Source organism: Nanorana parkeri, unplaced genomic scaffold (genome assembly GCF_000935625.1).
Source record: "Nanorana parkeri isolate BGI_ZX_2015 unplaced genomic scaffold, ASM93562v1 scaffold2824, whole genome shotgun sequence".
In the NCBI taxonomy this organism is placed as follows: Eukaryota; Metazoa; Chordata; class Amphibia; order Anura; family Dicroglossidae; genus Nanorana; species Nanorana parkeri.
In genome coordinates this window covers 91292-100105 of record NW_017309092.1, presented here as the reverse complement: position 1 = coordinate 100105, position 8814 = coordinate 91292, and the positions used below count along the sequence as shown (strand labels likewise).

Sequence of the window (8814 nt, the reverse complement as noted above, 5' to 3'; positions counted from 1 at the left end):
GTTGCCTGTAAACTTGCATCTCCGCAATATATAACCCTTTGAAGCTGCAGCAGCTATCATGAGCCGACCTTCACTTCCTGTCTGAAGGACCTGCGTCGCTCACTTCTCCTTCCTATCAGTACCAGCCTTGGCTCCCCTCTCACAGCTTTCTCTGCCAGAAGGCCAGTATGGTCGCCGGCCTCTATTATGGGGCCGGGGGAAGGGCGGCCGAACTGCCGCTTGCAGAGCAGCTGGACCGTGGTTGGCCGAGGAAGCCGCCCTCCGGGTGGCTCCTGCCGCACGCGGGCCCGCCGTTCTCTCCTGGAACGCGGCGAGCTGTGACTCCCTCAGCTGCTGCGACTCTGCATCGAGTCCGGATCGCCGATGATGGTATGCGGGGCAGTGCTAACAGCTTTGATTTGCCACCTGAAGGCAGATGAATAACCCGTTGGTTGAAGAATATGTCCCCGTGTCCTGTGATGTTCTCGGAGCTCACGGTTACAGGTTGTATTTGGACCGTGTGACTTGTAATGTACGGTGCTGTGTGATGGATGATGAAGGGGATGTAGTAAGGGCAAACAGAGGCTCGGGACTGTGCAGTGTGTTTTATTTGGGCCTAAAAAATATAAAAACGCACATAATGATACAAATACACCCATGCCTAATGATTAGAAAATAAATAAATCGTAACCGAGATGTCCTCATATGTATCAGGCAATTGTTCTACAGGTGGAAAAACGTATGGAATCCCACCGCATGGAATTTTTGATGCGCAGTTAGATTTCATCGCAAAACATTCCCGGTCGACTTCTGAAAGAGGAACATTTCCCGCACTGCAAACACGTAAAAAAGGTCACCTGTCCTTGTGAACCCTCTGGTGTCTAACCAGGATCCCCTTTTGGTTAAAACTTTTCCCGCACTCTGTACAGGAGAAAGGACGCTCGCCCGTGTGAATTTTCTGATGCCTGTGGAGGAGTCCCACGTCCGCGAAACATTTTCCGCACTCCGGGCAGGAAAAAGGCCGCTCGCCCGTGTGGCTTCTCTGGTGTATAAGAAGGTGTCCTTTCTGAACGTAAGACTTGCCGCATTCCGCACAGGAATAGGGGTGCTCCCCCCTGTGAATTTTCTGGTGTCTGAGGAGATCTCCTTTATGAATGAAACCTTTCCCGCACTCGGAACACTGGAAAGGACGCTCGCCCGTGTGACTTCTTTGGTGGGAAATCACGTCTGCTTTGCGAATGAAACATTTCCCGCAGTCCGGACATGAAAACGGACGTTCGCCGGTGTGAATTCTCTGGTGCACAGCAAGTTTCCCTCTCTCGCCGAAACTTTTCCCACACTCCGAACACGCAAACGTACGCTGGCCAGTGTGACTCCTCTGGTGCCTAAGAAGGTCCCCTTTTCCTAAAAAACTTTTCCCACACTCTGAACACGGTAAAGGATGTTTGTCCGTGTGCGTTTTCTGGTGTTTAAGGAGGTTCACTTTCTGGACATAAGATTTCCCGCATTCTGGACAGGAAAAGGGGCGTTCCCCCGTGTGAATTTTCTGGTGTCTAAGAAGGTCTCCTTTTTGGGTAAAGCTTTTTCCGCACTCCGAACACTGAAAAGGACGCTCCCCCGTGTGACTTCTCAGGTGTCTGAGAAGGTCTTGCCCTCGAGTGAAACTTTTCTCGCACTGCGAACACGGGAAAGGACGCCCCTCTGCGCGGCTCCTTTGATCTACAGCGGGAGACGATTTTGATCCAGAAGAGCGATTGGTTTTGGAACGAAGGGATGTTTTGTTATCTGTGCGCGCGTTCAAGTTGAATTGTTCCCCCGAGGAAGTCTGGACTCCACCTGTTGAAGAGAAATATTTTCTTCATATCAAAAGCATTCGTTTGCTACGTTTCGAAGTTCAACAATTCACCACAATGGATCAGCACATTGGTGGAGCAGATACGTTGACGATGTTCTTCCAGGCGGCCGGAAGGATTCTTCACACTTTTTCCAGCTCAGAGATTCATGGAAATGGTTTTATATGTTATAATTAAAGGCCTCCTCATTACCCGGGGAGGAAAGGGGCGGATACTTCTCCAACATGATATTGTGATGACCTCACCTGATGGCATGAAGGTCTACAGATCCCCAATAATGTACCCGTACCCCCCAACATTTAGGGTTCGTGACTCACCTGGAGAAGGTTCCTCCTGTTTAATTGTCACCAACATCCCGACCTCCTCCGCAGTCTCCTGACCATCCCCCACATACATCTCCTCTTCTTCCTCTTTCACTTCCACTTTTATATACATCTGTTCTTCCTGCTGAACCAACACAGAATGATAGGGAGAGAACATAGAAATGTGAGGACCAATCGGCCGAGACTTTATAATCTCATGTCGTCTATTCTACTCATCTACCTCATCAAGGTGGGGGATGGTGAGATCTTCCGGCGTCACGTCCCGGGGACACCTCTCTGGTGGGTTCCTCTCACTGGATCCATCTGTAGGGAACACACACACTGACTGAATACATTGTTTCTACGCAGGGGGCGGAATGACAACTAATGGGGCCCCCGGCAATACAAGATTATGGGGCCCCCCTTGTGCTCCGCCCATACTCCTCTTCCTATACTTCTCACCTCTGCACCCCCTGCATCCCTCTTCCTATACTTCTCACCTCTGCACCCCCTGCATCCCTCTTCCTATACTTATCACCTCTGCACCCCTCTTCCTACACTGCCCACCTCCGCATCCCTCTTCCTATACTTCTCACCTCTGCACCCCCTGCATCCCTCTTCCTATACTTCTCACATCTGCACCGCTGGGCAGAGGTGAGCACGGTAGGACGAGGGTACAGAGGTAACAGCGTTGGAAGAAGGTTTGATGGCTGCCACCCTCTTCATCCCTCATCTTACACTTCTCTGTGCCCTCACGGTAGGACTCCGGCTCCCGATACCATGGGCTGTGGGCGGGGCAGGGGGTGGAGACAAAATGTGCTGAAGGTCACCGGTCCTTCCTCTAGCTGAGCCCAGATGAGCAGATCGGTCAGCCCCGCCCCCGTCTATGCGTTATCAGGTGAGGAGGGATCAGTGCGGACCGTCTGTTGGGCTCTGTGGAGTTCGTTGTGAAGTAATGAACGCAACGAGGACCCAGGAGATCAACACGTCAGGAAATGTCCTGGAAAAAAACATCTTCTGGGGTTTTCCCTTTCTGTGGAACGTTGTTCGTCGGCGTGAGCAACAGAGGGGGGAGGGGCTTACTTTCTTCTTTACCGGGACACCATTTTATTTATGACGTCCTTACCTTAACGGTCTACAGATCCTCATTCGGACAGCGTCTCGGTGCTCACCTGAGGTGATGTCTGGAGAAGGTTCCTCCTCTTTAATGGTCACCATCACCTCGTCCTCCACCGTAGTCTGCCGATAGTCCATCACACACACCTCCTCCTCTTCCTCTTTCACCTCAGACTTCATATACAGCCGTTCATCGGACTAAACCAACGGAATGATAAAGCAGAACATCAGAACCTAATAGGTCACAACTACGTAGAAGAGTCCAACTGGTGTCATGTCTGCCTTCTCAGGAGGAGGAGTCCTATAATCTTCCCGGGTTCAGTCCTGAGGAAGTTACCTGTGAGTTCTGTGTGCTCATGGGCGGGGACATCTCTCTGGGGGGTTCCTCCTACTGGATCCATCTGTAGGAGACACACACACTGACTGAATACATTGTTTCTCGCCGACATCACACATTGCGTCTTACTGAGGTGTTTTTATTTCCCATTGTGAACATAAACTATATCGCCGTTAGTATCGGGACGCCGTTACACGCACATGAACTCTAATGGCCCCCCAGTCTTAGTCCGTAGGGTTCAGTATCGGGTTGGCTCCGCCCTTTGTCGCTATAACAGCTCCGCCTCTTCTGGGAAGGTGTCCACAAGGTGTAGGGGGGTTTCTATGGGAATGTTGGACCATTTGTGAGGTCAGGTACGGATGTTGGGGGAGGGGCTCGCAGTCGCCGCCTCTAATTCATCCGAAAGGTGTTCTATGGGGTTGAGGTCAGGACTCTGTGCGGCCAGTCACTTTCCTCCACCCCTCCCCCATCCATGTCTTTATGGACCTTGCTTTGTGCACTGGTGCGCAGTCATGTTGGAACAGGAAGGGGCCGTCCCCAAACTCCTCCCACAAAGTTGTCCAAAATGTCTTGGTGTGCTGATGCCTTAAGAGTTCCCTTCACTGGAACTAAGGGGCGGAGCCCAACCCCGAAAAACATCCCCCCACCAAACTTTACACTTGGCACAATGCAGTTAGGCAAGTACCGTTCTCCTGGCAACCGCCAAACCCAGACACGCCCATCAGATTGCCAGACAGAGAAGCGTGATTGGTCACTCCAGAGACCACGCCTCCTCCTCTCTAGAGTCCAGTGGCGGCGCGCGTTACACCGCGGCATCCCACGCTGTGCATTGCACTTGGTGATGTGCGGCTTGGATGCAGCTGCTCGGCCACGGAAACCCATTCCATGAAGCTCTCTACGCTCTGTTGTTGTGCCAATCTGACGGCCGCATGGAGTTTGGAGGTCTGTAGCTATTGACTCTGCAGACAGTTGGCGACTTCTGCGCGCTGTGCGCTTCAGCACGCGCTGACCCCACTCTGTCATGTGACGTGGCCGACCACTTCCTGGCTGAGTTGCTGTTGTTCCCAGTTGCTTCCACTTTGTTATAATCCCAGTAACAGGTGACTGCGGCGGAATATTTAGTAGCCGGGAAATGTCACGGAACACCTGAATCCAAAGATTGGGAGGGGGAGGAGCCAATACTTTTGGCAATATAGTGTATGTGGAACATGTTTCTGTGCTCGATCACTGAGAGCGAGCCGCCAGCTCCAAGTCTCATACGATACCAACAGTGTCTGTGTTTGGTGTCCATCGCTCACCTGTGACGATATCCGGGGATTCCTCTCGTTTCATTGTCGTCTTCTTCCCGACCGCCTCTGTAGACCGCTGGCAACGCATCGCACGCGTCTCCACTTCTTCCTCCTTAACTTCTACTTTCATGTACATCTGTTCTTCCTGCTGAACCAAAGGAGTGACAGACAATAACATCTTTAATATTTCAGCACTGAGAGGTGGAGACTTCATAGGACAATTGAGTCACTTCTGTGTGCTATCCACCGACCTGATCATGGCGGGGGACGGTAAGATCTTCCTGGGTGGAGTTATATATATATATATATAAAATAATATCTTATTACCTCCCCTCCTGCCAGTTCCAGTAATGTCTCCTCTCTACTTCCTTCCAGCTCACCTCTCACCCGGAACTCCTTGTCTCTATCTTACATCACTTCCTGTCTGTGATGTCCATTGAGACTTCCCAATTTGCGTTCCACTCAGTATAAGTGAGGTCACCACCTAGTGGATGAGAGTGGAACTGCAGCCTTCATTCCATGTTGTATATGATCATTCTTCTGGGGCTTGGGTTGGAACTAGAGGTTCCACCTGTCCCGGATTTACCTGGACAGTCCGGGTTCTGAGTCCTGTATGTGCTGTGTCTGGGTTCAGCTTGGCCTGAAACCCGGATACAGGACTCAGAACCCGGGCACAGGATTCAGATCCAGGACAACCCTACTTGGAAGTCATCTGTCACACTGAGATTATAATCACACCCCAACCATGTCTGCAGTCCCCAACCACTTCTATAATATCTTCACCGTCTCTGACCATCTCCTGCACCATGTCCCCAACCACTTCTATAATATCTTCACCGTCTCTGACCATCTCCTGCACCATGTCTCCAACCACTTCTATAATATCTTCACCGTCTCTGACCATCTCCTGCACCATGTCCCCAACCACTTCTATAATATCTTCACCGTCTCTGACCATCTCCTGCACCATGTCTCCAACCACTTCTATAATATCTTCACTGTCTCTGACCATCTCCTGCACCATGTCTCCAACCACTTCTATAATATCTTCTCAGTCTCATGGCAGCTCTAGATCCCGAGAGGACCTCCTTGCTGGACAGCTACATAAGCTGCCATGCTCATCCAGGGCTTCCCTACGTTTCCTAGGGGTTCCTTGGGCTGTGGTCATCTGATGGTGATTGCGCAGACCCAGCGGCATGACATCCATATCTTGTTAGGGAGACAAACCCCCCCGTTGGCCACCAAGGGGGCAAGGTTCCTGCTCACCCTTAATAAATTGGTTTTAGGTTGGGTTCCCCGAGACCTGAAATAGATTTGAAAGTCCATGCCACTGCTTGCATGATGACTATCAGGTGTCCAGCAAGGAGGTCCTCTCGGGGTCTAGAAGAGAAGGGCCACCATAAGGGGACTGCCCAGTGCGGAGATGGATACGGTGCCGGGAAGGGATCTGGATGGTGACCTTAACGTGAGTATATCTCGCCGCACAAAGGACGGAGAACAAACAAGACACGCGATAGGTTAGCAGAGAGAGAGCGGTAAGGGGGGGGGCGGGGTCATGTTTTGCCCAGAGACGGGCTTTAAAAGAGAGAATAAACCTCTAAAAATGGCCTCTTTAGGACTCTATTATCCATCCACATCACCTCCGCGTCTTACATTGTGAGATCTTTTAGGCGCGGTCTTCTCCTAATGCGTCATGTTCTTCTACAGCGTGTGTGGACTCTGGTCATCTTGTTGAAGCTGTTATAGCGGCAAAGGGCGGAGCCAACCCAATACTGAACCCTACGGACTAAGACTGGGGGGCCATTAGAGTTCATGTGCGTGTAAAGGCGTCCCGATACTTTTGGCAATATAGTGTGTGTACAGTGCTGTGTAACGAATCCACGAAAGGTTTCAATAATGACAAACACGGGCCTGAACCTGTGCAGAGTCTTTTATTTGGGTCTAGAAGGAACCTCACATAATATCACATCTACATCCACACTGGCTCATTTTAAAGCAAAACACGACAAACACTAAAATGTCCTCATCTACATCAGGCAATTGTTCTTCAGACGGAGCAAATTATGAAATCCCACCATGCATTTGTCATTAGCATCAGTGCACATGGACTTGTTGAGGTGCAGTTAGGTTTCGTTGCCAAAAAATTTTCAGTGAGAAGGTCGTTCAGTTAAATTCCTAGGTCTGATTTCTGAAAGAAAAACATTTCCCGCACTGTGGACATGAAAACTTCACTTGTCCTTGTGAACTCTCAGGTGCCGCAGGAGGATTCCTTTTTGATTAAAACTTTTCCCGCACTCCGTACAGGAAAAAGGACGCTCGCCCGTGTGGATTATCTGATGTCTGTTAAGGAGTCCTATCTCAGCAAAACTTTTTCCGCACTCCGTGCAGGAAAAAGGACGCTCGCCTGTGTGACTTCTCTGGTGCACAAGAAGATGTACTTTCTGAACATAAGATTTCCCGCATTCGGCGCAGGAATAGGGGTGCTCCCCTGTATGTATTTTCTGGTGCCTAAGAAGATCTCCCTTCTGAATGAAACCTTTCCCACACTCGGAACACTGAAAAGGACGCTCACCCGTGTGACTCCTTTGGTGGGTTATCAAGTCTGCTTTCCGAATAAAACATTTCCCGCAGTCCGTACATGGAAACGGACGTTCCCCGGTGTGAATTCTCTGGTGCCTAATAAAGTCAGTTTTCCAAGGGAAGCATTTTCCGCACTCCGAACATGAAAAAGGATGCTCCCCAGTGTGACTTCCCTGGTGCCTAAGAAGGTCCCCTTTTTCAATAAAACTTTTCCCACACTCTAAACATGAAAAAGGACGTTTGCCCGTGTGTCTTTTCTGGTGCCTGAGAAGGTTGACTTTCTGGACGTAAGACTTCCCGCATTCTTCACAGGAATACGGGCGCTCACCCATGTGGATCTTTTGGTGTCTAAGAAGGTCTCCTTTATGAGTGAAACTTCTCCCACAGTCTGAACACTGAAAAGGACGCTCACCCGTGTGACTTTTCTGGTGTCTAAGAAGGTGGTGTCTTCGGGTGAAACTTTTCTCGCACTGCGGACACGGGAAAGGGCGCTCTGGATTAGACGGATCTGAGGAGCTCTCTGCACTGCGATGTCCTGGAACGATTATTTTGGTAACAGTATGTGACTCGTCCAAAGACTCTGGGGCATGAGAGGAATCCACTGACCTATCTCGGGAGGCAGGTCTACGAGAGGTATTTCTAGTCAGGCGGTTTTCTCTTGAGGAACACTGCGAGTTGCCTTTATGTCCAGATTTATAATCCTGATGACCCTCCGAGGAATTCTGGACACCACCTCCACCTGTTGAAAATTAATATTTTTATAATATCAAAAACATTCTTCTTTTTTATTTACTTTTGCATCGGACACCCTACGTGAAGTACTACACATCTACCTGATCTGATAATGAAATGATGCGTTGGGCTAGATACGTTGACGACGTTCTTGTACTCATAATAGTGGAGACTTTCCCACCTCATTACAACCTGAGGATGTTCTGATATTTTTATAACATGAAAAGCATTCTTATTTTTTACGTCCGACACCCTATGTGAAGGACCACTCATCTACCTGATCTGATAATGAAATGATACGGTGGGCTAGATCCGTTGACGACGTTCTTGTACTCACAAAGGTGCCCATACACTGCACGATTCTCGTACGAGAATGGCAGGAAATCCCGCGATCGTACGAGAACCGTGCAGTGTATGGAAGGCGTGCGACCGTTTCTACTGTACGGTCGCACGTCTTCCATCGAACCAGCAGGTTAGAAAACCCGCCGGGAATCGTACGATTCTCGGCGAGTTGGTGGCCTGCTGGTTCGACAACTGCCGAACGGGCCGGTGGGCGCACACTGCCCGTTTGCAGTCAGCGTAAGCCCGCCCCTCATTACATTCATCGCAAGCCCGCCCCTCATTAC

General features: G+C 50.1%; 1 pseudogene; it reads right to left on the bottom strand.

Moving 5' to 3' along the window:
• Nucleotides 1-832: 832 nt before the first annotated feature.
• Nucleotides 833-8814, bottom strand: part of LOC108802357 — a 38594-nt pseudogene continuing 30612 nt past the window's right edge.